Here is a 26374-nt window from a genome sequence, read left to right on the forward strand (position 1 = left end):
GTCTCCCTGAAATAAAAAAAAAACTTAAAAAAACAGTGGGAGAGTAATATTGCCCTTTCAGCTTGTGCGCCAGTCTTGACTCCTGGGTGTGCCACCTCTCTCTCTCTAATTGTGGGCCATAGAAAGCCTTTTTTTTTTTTTTTTTTAATATTATTTGGTTTCTAAAGTCTCCCTGAGAAAAAAAAATAAATAAATTAGGTGGGAGATTAATATTGACATTAGTGCTTGAGTGACAGTCCTGCGTGTGTGTCATCTCTGTGATTTTGTGCCACAGAAAACAGAGTGTGTAACATTGTGCCTGATTTTCCTTGTGGTCTCACCAACCTGTTAAGGGATATTGAAATCATACTGAAGTTATAGCTCACCGTGTAAGTTGTTTGACAGCAACAAATAAAGTTACTTTGGTTAAGATTTTAAAACAATGAGGAAGTCTGGTGCAAGAGGTCGTCGTAGGCGTTCATTGTCAGCTGGTAATGATGGTAGTGGTAGTGGAGCATCAGGTGGTCGTGGGGATAAAAATATTCCACCTAAGTCTGGAGCTGTGGAGCCAGTTTCGTCGTCAGGCTACACAAGGCCTCGAACGCTCTCTTTTCTGGGAGTAGGAAAACCGCTTTTAAAGGCGGAGCAGCAACAGCAAGTTTTGGCTTACATTGCAGACTCAGCCTCTAGCTCTTTTGCCTCCTCTTCCGAAACTGGTAAATGTAAAAGCAGCGCGTCGCTTGTGGATGTTCACGGTCAGGGACAAGTCGCTTCCTTGTCCTCCTCAGCAAAAACTACAACAAGAGAGAAGGATGCAGCAGGCGACACAACGGGTCACTCCATGGAGCTCTTTACACATACCGTCCCTGGCTTAGAAAGTGAAACATTTAACAGGCCATGCCCATTACAAGTAGATTCTGACATGGAGTGCACTGATGCACAGCCACAGCCAGAGTACTATGCTGCTCCTTTGACTCAGACCACCACATTGCCCTCTCAGGGTACAGATCCACAATCAGACCCTGATGAGACTATGTTGCCCCGCCACGAACGCTATACCACCGACCGACACAGTGACACAGACGAAGTTGCACACGAGCTCGAAGAGGAGGTAATAGATGACCCAGTTATTGACCCCGATTGGCAGCCATTGGGGGAACAGGGTGCAGGCGGCAGTAGTTCAGAAGCGGAGGTGGAGGAGGGGCCGCAGCAGGCATCAACATCGCAACAGGTTCCATCTGCCGGGCCCGTATCTGGCCCAAAACGCGTGTCAAAGCCAAAACCTGTTGGAGCACAGCGTTGCCATCCGGTTAAAGCTCAGTCTGCAATCCCTGAAAAGGGATCCGAGTCTAGGAAGAGTGCAGTCTGGCATTTTTTTAAACAACATCCAACTGATCAGCGCAAAGTCATCTGTCAAAAATGTTCAACTAGCTTAAGCAGAGGTCAGAATCTGAAAAGTCTAAATACTAGTTGCATGCATAGACACTTAACCACCATGCATTTTCAAGCCTGGACTAACTACCAAACGTCCCTCAAGGTTGTAGCACCCTCGGCCAATGAAGCTAGTCAGCAACGCAACATCCCTTCCGTCACTGTAAGGCCACCATTTTCCGCACCACCGGCAGTATCTGTGCAGGTTTCTTTGCCAGCCAAAAGCAGTCAGGGTCAGGGAATCACCAGTTTTGTAGGAGGAAATATTGCATCTAGGGCACCGGCGGAAACAATACCGTCTCCAACCGTCTCTCAGTCTGCCATGTACACCGGCACACCCGAAAGTTCCACGATCTCCAGCTCTCCAGTCCAGCTCACCCTACATGAGACTCTGGTTAGAAAAAGGAAGTACTTATCCTCGCATCCGCGTACACAGTGTTTTAACACCCACATAGCTAGACTAATCTCGTTAGAGATGATGCCCTACCGGTTAGTTGAAAGCGAAGCTTTCAAAGCCCTGATGGAGTACGCTGAACCACGATACGAGCTACCCAGTCGACACTTTTTTTCCAGAAAAGCCATCCCAGCCCTGCACCAGCATGTTAAACAGCGCATCGTCCATGCACTCAGGCAATCTGTGAGTACAAAGGTGCACCTGACTACAGATGCATGGACCAGTAGGCATGGCCAGGGACGTTATGTGTCCATCACGGCACACTGGGTGAATGTGGTGGATGCAGGGTCCACAGGCGACATCAATTTAGGGACAGTTGTGCCTAGCCCACGGTCTAGGAAACAGTTGGCTGTAGGCGTTCGCACCCCCTCCTCCTCCTCCTCCTCGTCCTCCTGCAGAAGCTACAGCTCTTCCACAGAACGCAGTCTGCCAACCACTCCATCGGCAGATGACACTGTTGCACACCAGTTGTCCCATTATGGGCCAGCTACTGCCAAGCGTCAGCAGGCTGTATTGGCTATGAAGTGCTTGGGCGACAACAGACACACCGCGGAAGTTCTGTCCGAGTTCTTGCAACAAGAAACGCAGTCGTGGCTGGGCACAGTAGATCTTGAGGCAGGCAAGGTAGTGAGTGATAACGGAAGGAATTTCATGGCTGCCATCTCCCTTTCCCAACTGAAACACATTCCTTGCCTGGCTCACACCTTAAACCTGGTGGTGCAGTGCTTATTGAAAACTTATCCTGGGTTCTCCGACCTGCTCCTCAAAGTGCGTGCACTTTGCTCACATATCCGACGTTCGCCTGTACACGCCAGCCGTATGCAGACCTATCAGCGGTCTTTGAACCTTCCCCAGCATCGCCTAATCATAGACGTTGCAACAAGGTGGAACTCAACACTGCACATGCTTCAGAGACTGTGCGAACAGAGGCGTGCTGTTATTTATTTGTGGGAGGATACACGGGCAGGCAGTAGGATGGCAGACATGGAGTTGTCAGGTGTGCAGTGGTCTAAGATACAAGACATGTGTCAAGTCCTTCAGTGTTTTGAGGAATGCACACGGCTGGTTAGTGCAGACAACGCCGTAATAAGCATGAGCATCCCCCTAATGCGTCTGCTGATGCAAAGTTTGACGCACATAAAGGAGCAGGCGTCTGCACCAGAGGAAGAGGAAAGCCTTGATGACAGTCAGCCATTGTCTGGTCAGGGCAGTGTACAGGACGAGGTAGCGGGCGAAGAGGAGGTGGAGGACGAGGAGGATGATGGGGATGAGTATATTTTTAATGCCGAACCTTTCCCGGGGGCACAGGAAATTGGTTGCGTGTCACGGCCGGGTTCTGGTTTTTTGAGGGACACAAGTGACGTAGATTTGCCTGCAACTGCCCCTCAACCAATCACAACCGGAGATTTGACAACTGGAACTTTGGCCCACATGGCGGATTATGCCTTACGTATCCTAAAAAGGGACACACGCATTACGAAAATGATGAACGATGACGATTACTGGTTGGCCTGCCTCCTTGAGCCACGCTATAAAGGCAAATTGCAAAATATTATGCCACATGAGAACTTGGAACTAATATTAGCAACCAAACAATCAACTCTTGTTGACCGTTTGCTTCAGGCATTCCCAGCACACAGCGCACGTGATCGTTCTCACACGAGCTCCAGGGGGCAGCAGACTAGGAGTGTTAGGGGTGCACACATCAGAAGTGGCGTTGGACAGAGGGGTTTTCTGACCAGGTTGTGGAGTGATTTTGCTATGACCGCAGACAGGACAGGTACTGCTGCATCAATTGAAAGTGACAGGAGACAACATTTGTCCAGTATGGTTACTAACTATTTTTCATCCCTTATCGATGTTCTCCCTCAACCGTCATTCCCATTTGATTACTGGGCCTCCAAATTAGACACCTGGCCAGAATTGGCAGAATATGCATTGCAGGAGCTTGCTTGCCCGGCAGCAAGTGTCCTATCAGAAAGAGTATTCAGTGCTGCAGGTTCAATATTAACCGAAAAAAGGACTCGTCTGGCTACCCAAAATGTTGACGATCTAACATTCATTAAAATGAACCACAACTGGATTTCGAAATCTTTTGCCCCACCTTGCCCGGCCGACACCTAGCTTTCCTATGAAAAGCTCTTGCCTGTGAATTACTTTTCTAATGTCTAATTTGCTGCAGCTGATTGTACAGCATACGACATGTTTACACCTCCCTAAATGGCAAAACTCCCCACACGGGGCCGTGGTATCGCGACTTGGCGCAAGCACCCGTGAGACTGCTGTTTGTCTGAAGAGGTGGGTGTGCTCGCTTTTGGTTGACGGCATTGCTACTGGGTCCCTCATAGTACAATGTAGTGTCTCTGGCGGTGGTGGTGCGCACCCAACGTCAGACACACCGTTGTAACATGAGGGGCCCTGGGGCGGTCCCGCCTGCCTCAAGAGAGTTCCCCCCTACCCCAGCTCAAAATGTGCTCTACCACGTGCAAAATTATGTCGCACAGCTCCACCAATCTTTAGTCTATTCGCTGACATCATTCAATGTCTGGCACTGACAATACAAATTTGTAGACATCTATGATGCAACTTAAAGTAGTCTGTGTCTGTGTCCTATATTGGCACCATTAAATAGTTACTGCCAAATTACTATGTCAGAAACTCAGCAGATGAGCCCACCCCTGTACCTAAGTATGCCACCTTTTTTTTTGTTTTGGTTGTTTTGCGAGACATTAACATCTATTTATATTTTGGGAGTACTGGGACAGACACTCCTTGCACTACTCCTCCACTCACCACCAAGCTGCCCGTGTATCCATGTAACCGCTGTAAAACTGCCATGAGCCTATTGTTTGTTATTTTAGGCCTTTGAAGCCTGTCTGCGGTCCCTCCTTCCACTAGTCCTCCACTGACCAGACCACTGCTGCCCGTGTACCCCTGGAACCAATTATAAAGTGCCTACAGCCAGCCCATTTTTTTATGTTAGGCCTTTGAAGCCTGTCTGCGGTCCCTCCTTCCACTAGTCCTCCACTGGCCAGACCACTGCTGCCCGTGTACCCCTGGAACCAATTATAAAGTGCCTACAGCCAGCCCATTTTTTTATGTTAGGCCTTTGAAGCCTGTCTGCGGTCCCTCCTTCCACTAGTCCTCCACTGGCCAGACCACTGCTGCCCGTGTACCCCTGGAACCAATTATAAAGTGCCTACAGCCAGCCCATTTTTTTATGTTAGGCCTTTGAAGCCTGTCTGCGGTCCCTCCTTCCACTAGTCCTCCACTGACCAGACCACTGCTGCCCGTGTACCCCTGGAACCAATTATAAAGTGCCTACAGCCAGCCCATTTTTTTATGTTAGGCCTTTGAAGCCTGTCTGCGGTCCCTCCTTCCACTAGTCCTCCACTGGCCAGACCACTGCTGCCCGTGTACCCCTGGAACCAATTATAAAGTGCCTACAGCCAGCCCATTTTTTATGTTAGGCCTTTGAAGCCTGTCTGCGGTCCCTCCTTCCACTAGTCCTCCACTGACCAGACCACTGCTGCCCGTGTACCCCTGGAACCAATTATAAAGTGCCTACAGCCAGCCCATTTTTTTTATGTTAGGCCTTTGAAGCCTGTCTGCGGTCCCTCCTTCCACTAGTCCTCCACTGGCCAGACCACTGCTGCCCGTGTACCCCTGGAACCAATTATAAAGTGCCTACAGCCAGCCCATTTTTTTATGTTAGGCCTTTGAAGCCTGTCTGCGGTCCCTCTTTCCACTAGTCCTCCACTGGCCAGACCACTGCTGCCCGTGTACCCCTGGAACCAATTATAAAGTGCCTACAGCCAGCCCATTTTTTTATGTTAGGCCTTTGAAGCCTGTCTGCGGTCCCTACTTGCAATACTCCTCCACTGACCACAATGCTGCCTGGAGTGCCTGCCTGTGTATCCATGTAACCGATGTAAAACTGCCATGACTGCCTACTGTTTGTTATTTTAGGCCTTTGATAGCCTGTCTGCGGCCCCTACTTGCAATACTCCTCCACTGACCACAATGCTGCCTGGAGTGCCTGCCTGTGTATCCATGTAACCGATGTAAAACTGCCATGACTGCCTACTGTTTGTTATTTTAGGCCTTTGATAGCCTGTCTGCGGCCCCTACTTGCAATACTCCTCCACTGACCACAATGCTGCCTGGAGTGCCTGCCTGTGTATCCATGTAACCGATGTAAAACTGCCATGAGTGCCTACTGTTTGGTATTTTAGGCCTTTGATAGCCTGTCTGCAGCCCCTACTTGCAATACTCCTCCACTGACCACACCAATGCTGCCCGTGTACCCCTGGAACCTATTTAAAAGGTCATAGAGCCTAGTTATATATTTTATTTACTATTAATAAGGCCATGATGGACTACGCTGTACCACGCTACAAGCTAACCAGTCGACACTTCTTTTGCGAGAAAAGCCATCCCAACCCTCCACCAGCATGTAGAAGACCGCATTGTCCATGCACTCTGGCAATCTGTGAGTACAAAGGTGCACCTGACAACAGACGCATGGACCTGTAGGCATGGCCACGGAAGATTACGTGTCCATTACGGCGCAATGGGTTAATGTGGTGGATGCATGGTCCACAGGGGACAGCCTACTAAGTCTGTCTGCAGTCCCTAATTCAAATTGTCCTCCACTGTCTAAATTGGAGCTTCCACCTTCTGGCTTTCGGCCTATAGTATCAGAAATTAAACTGCATTTGGCCTTCAACTTTGGTTAGGGCCTACTAACGGCTTCTGCCCCTCCCTGGTGTTGCCCTCAACTAAATAAAGCTGAGCTTCAACCTTCCGGCTCTCATTAAGTGGTTTTTAAAAAAAAAAATGGTGGTTAGGGCCTACTAACGGCTTCTGCCCCTCCCTGGTGTTGCCCTCAACTAAATAAAGCTGAGCTTCAACCTTCTGCTCCAAATTACCATTTTAAAAAATGCAATAGGCTTTTCCGGCCTACTAAAGGTGTCTGTCTGTGTGCCCCTGCCTGGTGTTGTCCTCAACTAAATAAAGCTGAGCTTCAACCTTCTGCTCCAAATTACCATTTTAAAAAATGCAATAGGCTTTTCCGGCCTACTAAAGGTGTCTGTCTGTGTTCCCCTGCCTGGTGTTGTCCTCAACTAAATAAAGCTGAGCTTCAACCTTCTGCTCCAAATTACCATTTTAAAAAATGCAATAGGCTTTTCCGGCCTACTAAAGGTGTCTGTCTGTGTGCCCCTGCCTGGTGTTGCCCTCAACTAAATAAAGCTGAGCTTCAACCTTCTGCTCCAAATTACCATTTTAAAAAATGCAATAGGCTTTTCCGGCCTACTAAAGGTGTCTGTCTGTGTTCCCCTGCCTGGTGTTGTCCTCAACTAAATAAAGCTGAGCTTCAACCTTCTGCTCCAAATTACCATTTTAAAAAATGCAATAGGCTTTTCCGGCCTACTAAAGGTGTCTGTCTGTGTGCCCCTGCCTGGTGTTGCCCTCAACTAAATAAAGCTGAGCTTCAACCTTCTGCTCCAAATTACCATTTTAAAAAATGCAATAGGCTTTTCCGGCCTACTAAAGGTGTCTGTCTGTGTGCCCCTGCCTGGTGTTGTCCTCAACTAAATAAAGCTGAGCTTCAACCTTCTGCTCCAAATTACCATTTTAAAAAATGCAATAGGCTTTTCCGGCCTACTAAAGGTGTCTGTCTGTGTGCCCCTGCCTGGTGTTGTCCTCAACTAAATAAAGCTGAGCTTCAACCTTCTGCTCCAAATTACCATTTTAAAAAATGCAATAGGCTTTTCCGGCCTACTAAAGGTGTCTGTCTGTGTGCCCCTGCCTGGTGTTGCCCTCAACTAAATAAAGCTGAGCTTCAACCTTCTGCTCCAAATTACCATTTTAAAAAATGCAATAGGCTTTTCCGGCCTACTAAAGGTGTCTGTCTGTGTGCCCCTGCCTGGTGTTGTCCTCAACTAAATAAAGCTGAGCTTCAACCTTCTGCTCCAAATTACCATTTTAAAAAATGCAATAGGCTTTTCCGGCCTACTAAAGGTGTCTGTCTGTGTGCCCCTGCCTGGTGTTGCCCTCAACTAAATAAAGCTGAGCTTCAACCTTCTGCTCCAAATTACCATTTTAAAAAATGCAATAGGCTTTTCCGGCCTACTAAAGGTGTCTGTCTGTGTTCCCCTGCCTGGTGTTGTCCTCAACTAAATAAAGCTGAGCTTCAACCTTCTGCTCCAAATTACCATTTTAAAAAATGCAATAGGCTTTTCCGGCCTACTAAAGGTGTCTGTCTGTGTTCCCCTGCCTGGTGTTGTCCTCAACTAAATAAAGCTGAGCTTCAACCTTCTGCTCCAAATTACCATTTTAAAAAATGCAATAGGCTTTTCCGGCCTACTAAAGGTGTCTGTCTGTGTGCCCCTGCCTGGTGTTGTCCTCAACTAAATAAAGCTGAGCTTCAACCTTCTGCTCCAAATTACCATTTTAAAAAATGCAATAGGCTTTTCCGGCCTACTAAAGGTGTCTGTCTGTGTGCCCCTGCCTGGTGTTGCCCTCAACTAAATAAAGCTGAGCTTCAACCTTCTGCTCCAAATTACCATTTTAAAAAATGCAATAGGCTTTTCCGGCCTACTAAAGGTGTCTGTCTGTGTGCCCCTGCCTGGTGTTGTCCTCAACTAAATAAAGCTGAGCTTCAACCTTCCGGCTCTCATTAAGTGGTTTTTAAAAAAAAAAATGGTGGTTAGGGCCTACTAACGGCTTCTGCCCCTCCCTGGTGTTGTCCTCAACTGAACAAAGCTGAGCTTCCACATTCTGGCTTTCGCCCTATACTATCAGATATTAAACTGCATTTGGCCTACTAGTGTGGTTAGGCCCTTGAAACAGTGTCTGCTGCTCTTGGGTTTGCTACTCCACTGAACAAAGCAATGCCGCCTGTTTAGTCCTGTTACCAATTTTGAACTGCATTTAGCCTACTTTATTCTTTGGCCCTATATCTGTTTCCTCCTCATCCTGCCCATTGCCCAGCCACTGCTAAATGAGTCTGCTGGTACATTGACCTAGACCACTACATTCCCCTTGTACTCTACACAGCCAGAATCTGACCCTGCTGAAAGTAAGGTTCCCCTTCCCGCATGTTATACCACCTTACACAGGGACAAAGAGGAAGGTGCAGATGAAAGTGCAGGTTCCTTCATCAGGTGGGGGGGCATACTCGTTGGCGACGTCACTGGCACAGGGCCCCTCAGAGTACGCAAAAGTGTCGCTGCTGGTGGGAGGCGCCCCCGCCATGCAAACACACCGCCGTACTTTGAGGGGCCCTGTGCCAGTGCCAATGCGAACGAGTGGGCCCCCCCCTGCTTGCTCAGGATCACAGCACTTGCAACGTTTAAATACTTACCTTTCCCTGCAACACCGCCGTGACGTAGTCCGCATTTCCTGGGCCCACGAAAAACTTGAGCCAGCCCTACTCCCCCCACAACTTTCCCCCAATTCCCTATGCCCAACTATTATTATACAGTTAATTAAGATTGGCAAGCTTCAGAAACAAGAATGGATGTTTTTGGCATTAAAATGGGCACTGTAGGTGTTTTCCTGGCCTCCACTCACTGCCGACTATGCTTCCCCATTGACTTGCATTGGGTTTCGTGTTTCGGTCGATCCCCGACTTTTAGCGATAATCGGCCGACTGCACTCGACTCGACTCTGGACAAAATCGGGTTTCCCAAAACCCTACTCGATCTTAAAAAAATGAAAGTCGCTCAACCCTAGTGACGAGTGATGCGAACTCTAAACTTAGTGTCTGCTGCTGAACTTAGAACACAGACTTCTCCTGGAAGTTCGTTTTACAGTTCAGGAATATGGGGAAGAGAGAGAGAAGTCTAAAGTTTGCTCAGGCACCAGACCCAAACTACCACAGGGCAACTCATCCCTAATGGTGACACAATCAATATTTATTTTTCATGAATTTCTGATTTTTTTGCTATTTAAATAAAATATATATGTGCATGTTTTGTATCAGCATCATTGAACTTATCTGTAGCATCATGTAGGTAATTTTTCCCACACAATGAACACTGTAAAAATAATACCCCAAAACATAAAACAATTGTGGAATTGCTTTATTTGTGCAATTTCACTGCACATGGATTTTTTTTCCTGCTTTACAGTACAATAAATGGTTAAAAGGAATATTGTCATACAAAACTACAACTTGCCCCACAAAAAACTTATGAGGAGTGAAGTAAGTCATATAACAGAAATGCACTGTGAAGCATTTGAGGGCAGATGCTGCTACCTATTGATCAGTGGCAGCACATGTAGGAACCTGAAAGAGTACTCAAACCAAACGACAGATGGCAGGTTGAATGGAAGGAAAGCAGAAGTTAAATGCACATGGGACATGTGAACTGCTGTAATGCAACAGAAAAATACAACAGCCACAAAGCTCAATGCAGGGCTGAACTTGTAATAAGTCACCTATGAAAGAGAGGCCTGCATTGGCATATTGCCAAGCCCTATGATAACTAAAGATGAACGAACCTTTCAAGGTTCAGTTTAGTTCGATTTGCCGAATGTTTAGAGGTTCCCTGAACATGTTCGACGAACAGATTAGATTGAATGGGAGGCCAAACCAAACATATACACCTTCAGGGGGGACAAACAGTTGCCCAAAAAGCACAAATTAGGGGCAGACACCATGAAAAGTGGTATCAATTGACCCACAGTAAAAAATTTATAATGGTGCAGCAGTCAGGCATGGACCATGGATGAGACAGGGTCTGAGCCAGCATTTATATATTGGAATTGAAGCTTCAATGAGGACCTGGTGATTAAGGGAGCGGTGCAAGCCTTCTAAGCTGAAAGCCCTGATACCTCATGCAACACCTCCAAATTTTTTTTATTCCAGCCACACTAAGATGGAACAATCATCAGTTTCATTCAGTACTATTGGTAGAAAATGTAAGGAAAGTGACACAGGTTCTTGACTGATCAATTGACCCACAGTAGAACTTGTCATAATGGCACAGAAGCAGTCAGTCATGGCCCATGCATGAGGTAAATGAAAAACACCAAAAAAGGAAAAATTCAAGAAAATACACCAAAAACAAGCAGAGATGCTTACCTGTCTGAATGGGCCTCAATACAAATGCACAAGCAGGGTACAGCGGACCCAAACAAAATAGCAAATGCACAGGTGCAATACCTAATGAAACAGCCAGCCTTCAATCAGGGTTTGGCCGTGTGGTACACCAATGCACTGATATACATACTCTGTATGTGGCGTGTTCACACAAGGAATGCAAAGCATCTGGCTCTAGCCTATTAATAACGCCCTATGGCGGGCTTCCCAGTGCTAAAATGCATCCTGTGTGAACAGAGGCCACAGTGTACAGAACCATTTGGGCCCAACTGCACCCTGCAAAAAATATACGTGCAAAACAAAACATATAAATATATGTAAGGTATTAGTTGATATTCTGGCCATAATATGCAAGCCGGCAACCCGCACCAAGGGTCCTTACGTTTTGCCAGTCCTACTCTAACATGAAAAACACCAAAAAAGGAAAAATTCAAGAAAATACACCAAAAACAAGCAGAGATGCTTACCTGTCTGAATGGGCCTCAATACAAATGCACAAACAGGGTGCAGCGGACCCAAACAAAATAGCAAATGCACAGGTGCAATACCTAATGAAACAGCCAGCCTTCAATCAGGGTTTGGCCGTGTGGTACACCAATGCACTGAGATACATACTCTGTATGTGGCGTGTTCACACAAGGAATGCAAAGCATCTGGTAACAGGGTCTGACTCAGCATTTACAGCTTGGAATTGAAGTTTCAATGAGGAACTAATGGTTAAGGGAGTGGTGTCAGCCTTTTTAACTGGAAGCCCTGACACCTCATGCAACACCTCTAATTTTTTTCATACAGTATTATTGGTAGAAAAATGAAAGTAAGACAGGTAGTTGACTGAAAGTAGTTGCAGGCCTGCCTGTCTGGGAGCCCTACTTACACAGGCAACCCACCAGATGGAGACCCAACTTGAGTCTCCACATTTCAAAAAATTATTTTCACACACCACTAAAGTGGCATCAATTTTGACAGAGTAGAAACAGGATAATAGGCCTCTGATACACCTTCTGCTACAGGCAACCCAACAGATGGAGATCCAACTTGGATTCTCCACATTTCAAAAAATAATTGCCACATAAGACTAAAGTGGCATCAATTTCCACAGAGTAGAAATATTATAATATCTAATGTCCCTTTGACACACCTTCCACCACAGGCAAACCACCAGATGGAGACCGATCTTGGAGTCTCCACATTTCAAAATATTGTTTGTAACATCAACAGCAGTAGCAAAAACAGGCACAGAAGACACCACAAAGATAGCACAGAGTGCAATAACGCAAGATTAATGTATGACACTAAAAACGACACCATTGCCTAGTCTGTCCAGTTTGCGACTGAGGTGCAAAGGTCATTGGTGATCCATGGCTTGTTCATTTTGATGAAAGTTAGGTGGTCTACACTTTGAGAGGACAGCCAAATGAGCTTATCTGTCAGGACACTACCACCAGCGCTGAAGACACGTTCGGAGAGAACGCTCATTGCCAGGCATGACAAAACCTCCAAGGCATGACAGGTGAGCTCAGACCACTCTTCCGTTTTTGAAGACCAAAATGCAAAAGAGTCCACATCCCCTCTGATGGCATTGATATTGAGCTCCAGATACTCCTGCAACATCCTCTCCAGTAGTTCACAACATGCCAGACTTGTTCTGATGGTGCATGGGCTGGCCTAAAAATTGTGTGAAACGACTCACAGAAATTGCTTATGGCACTTACACTGCTGTTCTAATGTTTAACCCCTTCCCGACCCATGACGCCACGTAGGCGTCATGAAAACCCGTGCCAATCCGACCTATGACGCCTATGTGGCGTCATGGAAAGATCGCATCCCTGTAGATCGGGTGAAAGGGTTAACTCCTATTTTACCCGATCTGCAGGGAGAGGGGGAGTTGTACTTCAGCCCAGGGGGGTGGCTTCACCCCCCCGTGGCTACGATCGCTCTGATTGGCTGTTGAAAGTGAAACAGCCAATCAGAGCGATTTGTAATATTTCACCTATGAAAATGGTGAAATATTACAATCCAGCCATGGCTGATGCTGCAATAGCATCTGCCATGGCTGGAGACCCCGATCTGCCCCCCCCCACCCCACCGATCGCCCCCCCAGTCGTCCTTTCTGCCCCGATCTCCTGTCCGCTCCCCTCCTCCCTCCTGTCCGCTCCCCCGGTCCTCTTGTCCGCTCCCCCGGTCCTCCGATCCCCCCGTGTTCCGATCCCACCCCCCCATACTTACCTAGCTTCCATGTCCCTCCCGGTGTCCGGCCGTCTTCTCCATGGGCGCCGCCATCTTGGAAAATGGCGGGCGCATGCGCAGTGCGCCCGCCGAATCTGCCAGCCGGCAGATTCATTTCAAGTACATTTTGATCGCTGTGGTAGGTTCTATCACAGCGATCAAAATAAAAAAATAATAAATAAACCCCCCCCTTTATCACCCCCATAGGTAGGGAACCTAATAAAATAAAGAAAATATTTTTTTTTCTTTTTCCACTAGGGTTAGGGTTAGAACTAGGGTTAGAACTAGGGGTAGGGTTAGGGGTAGGGTTAGGGTTACGGGTAGGGTTAGGGTTAGGGGTAGGGTTATGGCATGTGCACACAGAGCGGATCGGCCACGGATCGGCCGCGGATCGGCAGCGGATCGGCCGCGGATCCGCAGCGGATCGGCAGCGGATCCGCAGCGGATCGGCAGCGGATCGGCAGCGGATCGGCAGCGGATCGGCCGCGAATCGGCCGCGGATCCGCAGCGGATCGGCCGCGGATCGGCCGCGGATCGGCCGCGGATCCGCAGCGGATTGGCCGCGGATCCGCAGCGGATTGGCCGCGGATCCGCAGCGGATTGGCCGCGGATCCGCAGCGGATTGGCAGCGGATCCGCAGCGGATTGGCCGCGGATCCGCAGCGGATTGGCAGTGGATCCGCAGCGGATTGGCCGCTGCGAATTCGAAGCAGTTTTCCATCAGGTTTACAGTACCATGTTCACCTAAGGAAAACCAAATCCGCTGTGCCCATGGTGCGGAAAATTCCGTGCAGAAACGCTGCGTTGTATTTTCCGCAGCATGTCAATTCTTTGTGCGGATTCCGCAGCGTTTTACACCTGTTCCTCAATAGGAATCCGCAGGTGAAATCCGCACAAAAAAACACTGGAAATCTGCTGTAAATCCGCAGGTAAAATGCAGTGCCTTTTACCTGCAGATTTTTCAAAAATCGTGCGGAAAAATCTCCCACGAATCCGCAACGTGGGCACATAGCCTTAGGGTTAGGGTTGGAATTAGAGTTAGGGTTGGAATTAGGGCTAGGATTTGAAATAGGGTTAAGATTAGGCTTGTGGTTAGGGTTACGGATAGGGTTAGGGGTGTGTTGGGGTTACAGTTGTGGTTAGGGTTGGGATTAGGGTTACGGTTGGGATTAGGGTTAGGATTAGGGTTGGAATTAGGGTTACGGGTGTGTTGCGGTTAGGGTTGTGGTTAGGGGTGTGTTGGGGTTAGGTTTGTGATTAGGGTTATGGCTACAGTTGGGATTAGGATTAGGGGTGTGTTGGGGTTAGTGTTGAAGTTAGAATTGAGGGGATTCCACTGTTTGGGCACATCAGGGGTCTCCAAACGCAACATGGCGCCACCATTGATTCCAGCCAATCTTGCGTTCAAAAAGTCAAATGGTGCTCCCGCCCTTCCAAGCCCCGACGTGCGCCCAAACAGTGGTTTACCCCCACAGTTGGGGTACCAGCGTACTCAGGACAAACTGGGCAACAACTGTTGGGGTCCAATTTCTCCTGTTACCCTTGCAAAAATAAAAAATTACTTGCTAAAACATAATTTTTGAGGAAAGAACAATTATTTTTTATTTTCACGGCTCTGCGTTATAAACTTCTGTGAAGCACTTGGGGGTTTAAAGTGCTCACCACACATCTAGATAAGTTCCTTCGGGGGTCTAGTTTCCAAAATGGGGTCACTTGTGGGGTGTTTCTACTGTTTAGGCACATCAGGGGCTCTGCAAATGCAATGTGATGCCCGCAGACCATTCCATCAAAGTCTGCATTCCAAAACGTCACTACTTCCCTTCCGAGCCCCGGCATGTGCCCAAACAGTGGTTTACCCCCACATATGGGGTATCAGCGTACTCAGGAGAAACTGGACAACAACTTTTGGGGTCCAATTTCTCCTTTTACTCTTGCAAAAATAAAAAATTCTGGGCTAAAAAAATATTTTTGAGGAAAGGAAACACATTTATTATTTTCACGGCTCTGCGTTATAAACTTCTGTGAAGCACTTGGGGGTTCAAAGTGCTCACTACACATCTAGATAAGTTCCCTTGGGGGTCTAGTTTCCAAAATGGAGTCAATTGTGGGGAGTTCCTACTGTTTAGGCACATCAGGGGCTCTGCAAACGCAACCTGACGCCCGCAGAGCATTCCATCAAAGTCTGCATTTCAAAATGTCACTACTTCCCTTCCGAACCCCGACGTGTGCCAAAACAGTGGTTTACCCCCACATATGGGGTATCAGCGTACTCAGGAGAAACTGGACAACAACTTTTGGGGTCCAATTTCTCCTGTTACCCTTGGGAAAATAAAAAATTGTGGGCTAAAAAATCATTTTTGAGAAAACAAAAATTATTTTTTATTTTCATGGCTCTGCGTTATAAACTTCTGTGAAGCACTTGGGGGTTCAAAGTGCTCACCACACATCTAGATTAGTTCCTTGGGAGGTCTAGTTTCCAAAATGGGGTCACTTGTGCGCGAGCTCCAATGTTTAGGCACACAGGGGCTCTCCAAACGCGACATGGTGTCTGCTAATGATTGGAGCTAATTTTCCATTCAAAAAGCCAAATGGCGTGCCTTCCCTTCCGAGCCCTGCCGTGCGCCCAAACAGTGGTTTACCCCCACATATGGGGTATCATCGTACTCAGGACAAACTGGACAACCACATTTGGGGTCCAATTTCTCCTATTACCCTTGGGAAAATAAAAAATTCTGGGCTAAAAATCATTTTTGAGGAAAGAAAAATTATTTTTTTATTTTCACGGCTCTGCGTTATAAACTTCTGTGAAGCACCTGGGGGTTATAAGTGCTCACTATGCATCTAGATAAGTTCCTTGGGGGGTCTAGTTTCCAAAATGGGGTCACTTGTAGGGGAGCTCCAATGTTTAGGCACACAGGGGCTCTCCAAACGCGACATGGTGTCCGCTAACGATTGGAGCTAATTTTCCATTCAAAAAGTCAAATGGCACGCCTCCCCTTCCGAGCCTTGCCGTGCACCCAAACAGTGGTTTACCCCCACATATGAGGTATCGGCATACTCAGGAGAAATTGCCCAACAAATTTTAGGATCCATTTTATCCTGTTGCCCATGTGAAAATGAAAGAATTGAGGCTAAAGAAATTTTGTGTGAAAAAAAAGTACTTTTTCATTTTTGCGGATCAATTTGTGAAGCACCTGGGGGTTTAAAGTGCTCACTATGCCTCTAGATGAGTTCCTTGGGGGGTCTAGTTTCCAAAATGGGGTCACTTGTGGAGGAGCTCCAATGTTTAGGCACACAGGGGCTTTCCAAACGCGACATGGTGTCCGCTAACGATGGAGATAATTTTTCATTCAAAAAGTCAAATGGCGCTCCTTCCCTTCCGAGCCTTACCATGTGCCCAAACAGTGGTTTACCCCCACATGTGAGGTATTGGTGTACTCAGGAGAAATTGCCCAACAAAATTTACGATCCATTTTATCCTGTTGCCCATGTGAAAATGAAAAAATTGAGGCTAAAATAATTTTTTTGTGAAAAAAAAGTACTTTTTCGTTTTTACGGATCAATTTGTGAAGCACCTGGGGGTTTAAAGTGCTCACTATGCTTCTAGATAAGTTCCTTGGGGGGTCTAGTTTCCAAAATGTGGTCACTTGTGGGGGAGCTCCAATGTTTAGGCACACGGGGGCTCTCCAAACGCGACATGGTGTCCGCTAAAGATTGGAGCCAATTTTTCATTCAAAAAGTCAAATGGCGCTCCTTCCCTTCCGAGCCCTGCCGTGCGCCCAAACAGTGGTTTACCCCCACATATGAGGTATCAGCGTACTCAGGACAAATTGGACAACAACGTCACTGGTCCAGTTTCTCCTTTTACCCTTGGGAAAATAAAAAAATTGTTGCTAAAAGATCATTTTTGTGACTAAAAAGTTAAATGTTCATTTTTTACTTCCATGTTGCTTCTGTTGCTGTGAAACACCTGAAGGGTTAATAAACTTCTAGAATGTGGTTTTGAGCACCTTGAGGGGTGCAGTTTTTAGAATGGTGTCACTTTTGGGTATTTTCAGCCATATAGAACCCTCAAAATGACTTCAAATGTGAGGTGGTCCCTAAAAAAAATGGTTTTGTAAATTTTGTTGTAAAAATGAGAAATCACTGGTCAAATTTTAACCCTTATAACTTCCTAGCAAAAAAAAAAATTGTTTCCAAAATTGTGCTGATGTAAAGTAGACATGTGGGAAACGTTATTTATTAACTATTTTGTGTCACATAACTCTCTGGTTTAACAGAATAAAAATTCAAAATGTGAAAATTGCGAAATTTTCAAAATTTTCGCCAAATTTCCGTTTTTTTCACAAATAAACTCAGAAATTATTGACCTAAATTTACCACTAACATGAAGCCCAATATGTCACGAAAAAACAGTCTCAGAATCGCTAGGATCCGTTGAAGCGTTCCTGAGTTATTACCTCATAAAGGGACACTGGTCAGAATTGCAAAAAAAGGCAAGGTCATTAAGGCCAAAATAGGCTGGGTCATGAAGGGGTTAAAGATGAAGTCTTGACGTTCCCATGGTTGGACATCTAGAACTGGGATACACACTGTGTGCATCATTACTCTCTTGGGGAAAACCACTTTTAAGATTGTTTACAAGTTTTGATACACCAGCATGCACACATCCCTTTCCAGCGGGGAAGCATCTGGTTAAATTTACTCTTGTACCATGGATCGAACAGAGTGGCAGCAAAGTAGGGCAACAAAAAGGTGCTCATGTGTTGGGAGCTTACATGAGGTCCAAGTCCATGATGTGCTGGTGGCAGGGTAACACTCAAGGTTGCTTCCTCAGCTCCCTCCCGACAACCACGGACCACATAAAGGGTATCATTATCCTCTTCATCCCCTGACTGTGGCGAGTCCATCATCTCATCCTCCATTAGTTTATCCGCTCTTGCACCTTCACTGACAGTTTGTCTGGTATCATGAGCCTGCCTCGATCACTGTAAGCCACCCTCCCATGGCACCCGCCTGTGTAACAACAGTCTGGAAATTTGATATATTGTTATTGCTTAGTAAATATAAGAAAACTGACTGAACAGCAATATAGTCTGAACTGGTGCATAACTAAAAAAGTCATATAGCAAATAGATCAATGGCTGCACTCAAAATTTACTGTGCTAAGGCAAGGAAATGTGCAATACATGAAATGTGAATAGCATAATGGCTTGGGAAATTTATGAAAAACACATGAGATTCTTAGTACAAGATTGGGCCAAAAGTTGTGAGCCCATCCACCAAACGTCAAGGTAATCTCAAAACGGATTGGCCAAATCTTGTGCTAAGAATCTCATGTGTTTTTCATAAATTTCCCAAGCCATTATGCTATTCACATTGTTATTGCTTAACATCCTCCCCTGCTTCCAATTCTTCCTCTGGGACAACTACCTCCTCAAGCAGACTATTCAAAGTGTGCTCCAGGATGTAGATGACTGGAATAGTGATGCTGATGATGGCATTGTCAGCACTAACCATCTTAGTAGCCATTTTGAAACTGTGCAGAAGGGTGCAGAGGTCCTTCATCTGTGCCCACTCCGCAAGCTTGATTTACAGCACATCTGTAATGCATTGGCCCAGGCTATACAAAAGTACATACTGTACCAGGACTCATCGCTGCTGCCACAGTCGCTGCAACATGTGCAGAGTGGATTTCCTCTGTGTTGGAACATCGCAAATCAAATGGTTAACAGGTAGGTTGAAAGACCTCTGTAGTGATACAAGTCTATGACCTGCGGGGTGCAATCATCAGAACTAAGTACACAGAAACCATGCTTTCTGCAGCAGAGCATCCAGAACAGGATATTGGCTAAGAAATTGCTGTACTACCAGGTTGAGGAAGTGAGCCATGCAAGGCACGTGTGTGAGATTCCCTGATGTGGTGCCACCACTAGGTTTTCACCATTATCGCACACAGCATTCCCTGGCTCCAGGTTCAGTGGAGACAGCCATTGCTCTAACTTGGTCTGGATAGCTAACCAAAACACTTGAGCTGTGTGACTCCATGGCAATTAATTTGAACACTGCCTGATTGCGGTGAGCCATGGCTGTGGAGTACAGAGGTGGGGGGATTCTATCTGCACTGATGGAATGCGTGTCAGATTAAGGGAGAGGTTGAGCACACAGGTGGAAGCCTTAGAGGAGATGGAGAAGCCAGAAGCAGTGGAGGAACTCTTAGATGCAGAAGCTTGTCCCTCAAGCCTTGGAAATTCAAAGACATGTGGAGCAGAACCTTGACCGCCTTCCCCCACAGCCACCAGAGTCACCCAGTGCCCAGTCAGTGAGGTGTAATACCCCTGCCCATGTTGGCTCATCCAGTTGTCAGTGGTATAATGCACTCTGACAGACATAGATTCTTTTAGGGGAATGTGTGATGTTGTTAAAGACATGCTGGTGTAGTGTAGGCACAGCGTTCTTAGAGAAGTAATGACAACTGGACAACTGATACTGGGGGACAGCGATGGCCATCAACTTTTTGAAACCATCTGTATCCACCAGGTGGAAAAGCAACATTTCTGTGGCCAACAGAATGGAGATGGTGGAGTTCAAGCTCTTTGTCTTGGCATGTGTAGGAGGAAACATTCTTTTATGTGACCATAACTGTGGGTACAAGGAATGGCTGCTGTGCTGAGGGAGGGCAAAGTACGGAGAACAGGATGGACTGCTGGAGTGTGATTGAGGTGCTGACAGAGATGTTATGGTAGATTAAGAAAGATGTGTTGTGCTAGGTGACACAAAAGCAGCAGTCATGTCCATTTCCATAACAGCTCACAAGCTCTCACTCATGCCGACTGTAGGAGGTAAACAAGTAACGTTTCTGCTGCGGGAGACTTGTGTGAGAAGACTTGGCATGTTGACGGAGGAGGAAGAAGCAGGAGATGGGGTTGATGGGATGGACGGGGGTTGGCAAGGCCTGCTAGTCCGTATTTTAGCACAGTGAGATTCCTACACTAAGGCACGTTGATCGTGCATGTGCTGGTTCATGCATAGAGTGGTCAAATTATTGCAATTTTTGCCTCTACTGAGATTTGTTTGCAAATTTGACAGATAACATGTGTTGGGTCATCCTTTGCAGTCTCAAAAAAGGCCCAGGCTAGGCAACTCTTTCTGTCCCTGGGTACTGCACATTCATGACAGGTGCTGGCTACTGCCAGAATTGTGGCTTAGGATGCAATGCTTGTCATGGTTGCATCACTTCGTGTCTGTGTGGGAACCCACAAATTGACCTCCTCATCTTTCTCCTCCTACACTTCCTCTGCTGAGCTGCTTAGCTGTGTACCTCTGGGTTCACACCAAGTTGGATTTACAACCTTATCATCATCCTCTCTGTTCTCACACTCCTCACCTTTAGAGTCACTCTCCTCCTCTTCCTGCCTTGACTCCACAGTACAGTCCGTGTGCTCCTCTGTTATCCGAGACTCATCAGGATCACCTCCGCCCCTTGTGGTTGTCATCCAGTGATGAGAGTTTAAATTCTGCTCAGACACTACTTCGTCCAGCTCCGGATGCAGAATGAAAAATTTTGGGCATCGGTTCAGATGCTTTCCTCCTCTAGATTCCGTGATTCTTCGGAGCAGACCTGTGATATCCATGGAATAGAATGTGTGAACAGCTCTGCAGAATGGCCAATTTGCGGTTCCGAACAGTCTGTTTGGCATTTGTAAATTTTTGAAGCTGGGGAAAACAAGGGTGATTGGGGTACCACCTCTGAGGATTGTATGATGTGTGATGCTAAGTGGGAGAAAGAGGAGGAAAGGTAACTTGATGCAGAAATTGTCATCCACTGGAGAACATGCTCTTTCTGAACCTCATCTACAAGGTGTACTGTTGTGCAGCTGCCAAAGAAAGGGAGTCGAGTAGCCCGTCCTGTATCATATGTTGTCAGTGGTCTTTGGATAGGAGAAGGTGTTTGTTCAGTTGAGCTTTCATTAATATTAACCCCTTCACGTACTGCGCATGTCGTGTCTCCCCCTTTGATGTGGGCTCCGGCGGTGAGCCCACATCAAAGTCACGACATGTCAGCTGTTTTGTACAGCTGACATGTGAGCGCAATAGCAGTGGGTGAAATCATGATTCACCCGCCGCTATTAACCTGTTAAATGCCGCTGTCAAATGCTGACAGCGGCATTTAACTACCGATTCCGGCCGCGTGGCCGGAAATAAGCGCATCGCCGACCCCCGTCACATGATCGGGGGTTGGCGATGCATCAGGATGGTAACCATAGAGGTCCTTGAGTACTGATGCTGGCCTGCTGTGAGCGCCACCCTGTGGTTGGCGCTCATAGCAAGCCTGCAATTCAGCTACATAGCAGCGATCTGATGTTCGCTGCTATGTAGCTGAGCCGATCGAGTGGTGCCAGTTTCTAGCCTCCCATGGAGGCTATTGAAGCATGGCAAAAGTAAAAAAAAATGTTTTTAGAAATGTGAAAAAAATAAATAAAAGTTCAAATCACCCCACTTTCGCACCATTCAAAATAAGCAATAAAAAAAAATCAAACCTACACATATTTGGTATCGCCGTGTTCAGAATCGCCCATTTATCAATAAAAAAAGCATTAACCTGATCGCTAAACAGCGTAGCGAGAAAAAAATTTGAAACGCCAGAATTACGTTTTTTTGGTCGCCGCCACATTTCATTAAAATGCAATAATGGACGATCAAAAGAACGTATCTGCACAAAAGTGATATCATTAAAAACGTCAGCTCGGCATGAAAAAATAAGCCCTCACCCGACCCCAGGTCACAAAAAATGGAGAAGCTACGGGTATCGGAAAATGGCACATTTTTATTTATTTATTTTTTTAGCAAAGTTTTGAATTTTTTTTCACCACTTAGATAAAAAATAACCTAGATATATTTGGTGTCTATGAACTTGTAATGACATGGAAAATGATAATATCAGGTCAGTTTTAGCACTTAGTGAACCTAGCAAAAAAGCCAAACAAAAAAGCACTTTTTTTGCAATTTCACCACCCTTGGAATTTTGTTTCCGTTTTCTAGTACAAGACATGGTAAAACCAATGGTGTCATTCAAAAGTACAACTCGTCCCACAAAAAATAAGCCCTCACATGACCATATTGATGGAAAAATAAAAAAGTTATGGCTCTTGGAAGGACAGGAGCCAAAAAATGAAAACACAAAAACGAAAAAGGGCCACGGCATGAAGGGGTTAACACCTAACCCATGTACACATTGCACACCAAGCCTATTCCCCCTTTTAGCACAGCCTCATTTTTTTCCACTCATGTTGTAAGTAGCCTCCCCTTCTTGTAACCTGCTGTTTCATAACCTTAGGCCCACAGTTGTCAGTCACCTGTCACTAAATGAATAATTACTATTTATGCTCTTAGATAGTATGCCTGAACAACACTGTTATAAATAACAATATTTAAGTGGAAATCTGGCCTTTTGATTTCACACTGAAACAAAGCTTAATCACAAACAATTTGGATTAGCTCATTGTGCCTCCTGGCTGCTCCCCAATATTAGGCTTAACAATTTTTAAGTGAAAATCTGGACTTCGGATTGGTCTCTGAAACAGAGTTTTATCACAAACTATTTGAATTAGCTAATTGGGCCTTGAGCCTGCACCCCAATATTAGGCCTTACTATTTTTAAGTGGAAATCTGCCCTTCTGATTTGTCACTGAAACACATTCTTATCACAAACGATTTGGATTAGGTAATTGGGCCTCCTCGCTGCACCCCGATATTAGGCCTAACAAATTTTAAGTGGAAATCTGGGCTTCTGATTTGCCACTGAAAAACAGTTTTAGCATAAAGGATTTGCATTAGCTAATTGGGCCTCATGGCTGCACTCCAATATTAGGCCTGAAGATTTTTAAATGGAATTCTGGCCTCCTGATTTGTCACTGAAGCACAGTTTCATTACAAATTATTTGGATTAGCTAATTAGTCCTCTGGGCTGCACCCCAATATTAGGCCTAATGATTTTTAAGTGGAAACCTGGGCTTCTGATTTGTCTCTTAAACATAGTTTTATCAAAAACGATTTGCATGTATTTTTGTGTAACATGCGCCCATATTTGTTGGTACTGATTTTAAATACATAAAACCTTGATAACTGTTTATGTAGCTTACTGTTAGGCAAGATGAACAAAAAGTTACAATTTTGGCTTTATTGTTTCAAAATCTTTTTGTGGCGTTCACGGTTGAAGTATTGAAATAGTGTTATCGTACAAGTATTTGTGCATGTGACAACACCAAATATGTAACTTTTTTAGCTATGTTTATTCTTACAGATTAAAAAGTTGTTGTTTTTTAAACTGAAATTAATGTTTTCTTTAATACTTAAAAACACTTTTTTACTTTACAACACATTTCAACACATTGTCGCCTATGATCGCACAGTGGTGGTGCTGATGGACTGAAAATAATTTTCTCTCTGTCTGGCTACTTTCACACTTCCGTTTTTTTGAATCCGTCACAATGTGTCGGCGCGACATATTGACGGATGCATCAAAAAAAGGGAAAAACGGATGCAACGCATCCAGTATTTCGTCGGATCCGCTAGACGGTTCCCGTAGAAAAACTGGATCCGTTGCATCCGTTTTGTCCGTTTTTACCATCCGTTTCATCCGTTTTTTTGATGGATCCGTTTTCCATGCCTATAAATGGGAGTCTCCCAAATGTGATTGGCTACTGGAAAATAGGGAAACCAATATATTGACTGGCTGGCTGTCTTCAGGCTGGCAGGAGTCTTGCTGGCACATTTGGAGGTGACGCCCCAGGCCAGGTTTATATAGATTTGGGGCCTGTCTGGCCAATTGTCTACAAATTCCTGATTCTGAGCATGCTCAGTGTAAAAAAACGGATTCCAGCGCTGGATTCCGTCATACGACGTGTCACGACGGATCCTGCGTCCAAAGGCTTACATTCTAGTCAACGACATATGCCGCAGGATCCATCGCGACACGTTTTCCCGATGCAGACAAAAAACATTACATTGAACGTTTTTGCCAGACGACAGTCCGCCAAAACACGACGGATCTGTCGCACGACAGATGCGACGTGTCACCATCTGTCGCTATCCGTCGCTAATACAAGTCTATGGGAAAAAAATGGATCCTGCGGGCACATTTGCAGGATCCGTTTTTTCCCAAAACGATGCATTGCAACGGATCTGAAAAGACGGAAGTGTGAAAGAGGCCTAATATCTAGTGTGCCATTGTCATCATTGACAGTGTCATATGAGGAGTAAAACTGTTAGGAACTATAGCAGGAACCTGGCTGTGCAATACAATTCGGCTCCTGCATCTGATTGCACTGATAGAGAAGCTTTACTGCGCGATCAGCTTGATATATCCATCATGGACTACTAAGTGTCCTGTTCTCATAACAGATATATCTGTTATATGGCATTAAGGGGTTAATATGTCAAGATTTAAAAAATGAAAATCTTTACACGGGATGTCCTTACTTTTTGTAATGCCTGTTTATGCCATGAAGTTATCTGCCATCTTATAGATACCGTAGAATAGTCGTCGATATAAGATGCATATTAGTTTACCTTGTATTAATAAGGACCTTTTACAAACAATTAATAATAGATGGTTAGATTTATGTTTGACTGAAGATGTATTTTATCCTTTTTACATCTTAACCGTCAAGTTTTATGTTTTTTTCACATGAGTCATCATCCCAAATCTTATTTGCTATGCCTAAATTGACTTTTATCAGTTCAAGTCAATCTTTGCGGCTCTCATACATTTACTAACTTCAGCTATAACCAGGAGCACTTGGCAGAATACAAACATGGTTAGGGGATTGTAAATTTGCTGGACTTGTGTCAGCTTAATGTTCACTGAACAGGAAAAATGCCAGAAGGCGATGAACTACTACATTACACTATTCCTGGGAATACTGGAAAGAGAAAAGCATACATTAAACTGCCAAAGTTATTTTCCCTGTACTGCTAATACCTTAGGAAAAAGAAATAGAGAGAGAGAAAAAAACATATTTATTGCTTGTATATTAGTATTCTACAGTTATAGGCATGAAATCAGCTTAGATTTGGGAGATTTAAAAACCCAATTTCCCAATTTCTTCAGTACAGTTACAGCTTTCATGTAAGACACCAGGCCCAGAATTTTTGCTGCTCTCCATAAAGCGTTTACCTCTGCGACCTTCAGAAAAGAGTTTAGCCGCCTCAGTTTTGTACATCCATGAAAGCATGCACTTACAGCAAGAATTACTATCACCGTTTTTGGTATTCAGTCATTTGACTGTTTTTGACAATTGACTGATCTTTAACTGACATGTTTTCACACTTTCAAGATATGATAAAATGTACAGGGAAACGGAAAACGTTCTGCTAAACCTTAAATATACAAAAATGGTATATCTCAAAATGCCATCTAAGCTCCAGCCTGTATACATGTTTGTCCTAATTTTTCTACCAAGATTATTTTGGTGTAGGATTGTTTACAATCTCAGGGCAACTATTAGACGAATGATCACCCATGTGGAAATTTACCGTATATACTGGAGTATAAGCCGACCTGAGAATAAGCCGACCCCCCTAATTTTGCCACAAAAAACTGGGAAAACTTATTGACTCGAGTATAAGCCTAGGGTGGAAAATACAGCAGCTACCGGTGAATTTCAAAAATAAAAATAGATGCTCCATACCATTCATTATTGCCCCAAAGGAGGTTCCATATAAAGCTGTGCCATATATAATGCTCTGCACCGTTCATAATGGCCCCATAGATGCTCCTTATAAAGCTGTGCCATATATAATGCTCTGCACCATTCATTATGGCCCCATAGATGCCCCATATAAAGCAGTGCCATATATGCTCTGCACTGTTCATTATGGCCCCATAGATGCTCCTTATAAAGCTGTGCCATATATAATGCTCTGCACCGTTGCCCCATAGATGTGCCATATAAATCTGTGCCATATATAGTGCTCTGCACCGTTGCCCCATAGATGTGCCATATAAATCTGTGCCATATATAATGCTCTGCACCGTTGCCCCATAGATACTCCACATAAATCTATGCCATATACAACACTGCTGCTGCAATAAAAAACAAACAAACACATACTCGCCTCTCTTGCTTGCAGCTCCTCAGCGTCCCATCCCGGCGTCTCTCTGCACTGACT

Source organism: Ranitomeya variabilis, chromosome 2 (genome assembly GCF_051348905.1).
Source record: "Ranitomeya variabilis isolate aRanVar5 chromosome 2, aRanVar5.hap1, whole genome shotgun sequence".
Classification (NCBI taxonomy): domain Eukaryota; kingdom Metazoa; phylum Chordata; class Amphibia; order Anura; family Dendrobatidae; genus Ranitomeya; species Ranitomeya variabilis.